Here is an 805-nt window from a genome sequence, read left to right on the forward strand (position 1 = left end):
CTTTTTGTACATGCAAATCTTGATCTTCCAGCAGCATTGACAACAGGATAATTCTATTTCTTTTAATTGACCACAACCTGTGATCGGGCCCTTTTGGAATGCAACTGCTATCGAGTGCATCATCATCTTAAACGTTATTGACTCATGGTGTCACTGATTACATATACAACATGTACACCATGAGAAGCATCCATTCAAAAAAGTGTTGAAGAACTATAGAAGTCTGGGTGTGTTGGTTGATGTTGTTTCGGTTACTATACGTTGTGATTCTAAGTTATTGCTACAACTGAAATTATAAATTGTAACCATGCATGAGACTATATGTGGTGCCAAAGAGTCAATAATATTTTCGAAGAATTTTTTTCGCCCTTGTTGCAAAACACCGACATTTCCTACTTTAGAGGGTTGAGAGTGAGCAGGGCGAGGGTTGGGGTTGGTCTGTTCACTTACAGTTGTCGGAGCAAAATAATTTCCATACTTCAGAAAATGAGGCAAATTTGATTTTATTATAGATGGCTTTGCAAAAAATTGCATGAGCGAGCGGTTTATATTTTTTTATCAAGTTATATAATTTTTTGGTTAGGATAAAAAGGTAATGCATTGGTTGGTTGCTTCAAGAGTTAATAACGAACATTATGACATATCAGTTGCATGCCAAACAACGGACATCGTATTTTTGTTTTGTGTTAACGCATGACATTCGACTGTATGTTACAATGTGATAATGGCTCAGGAGACATTGGATCTAACTACTTGGCTCGGGGGTGTCATGTGTGGCACACGACTTCTTCCCCTGGATGGGGGT

The sequence above is a fragment of the Triticum dicoccoides genome, chromosome 7B (genome assembly GCF_002162155.2).
Source record: "Triticum dicoccoides isolate Atlit2015 ecotype Zavitan chromosome 7B, WEW_v2.0, whole genome shotgun sequence".
In the NCBI taxonomy this organism is placed as follows: Eukaryota; Viridiplantae; Streptophyta; class Magnoliopsida; order Poales; family Poaceae; genus Triticum; species Triticum dicoccoides.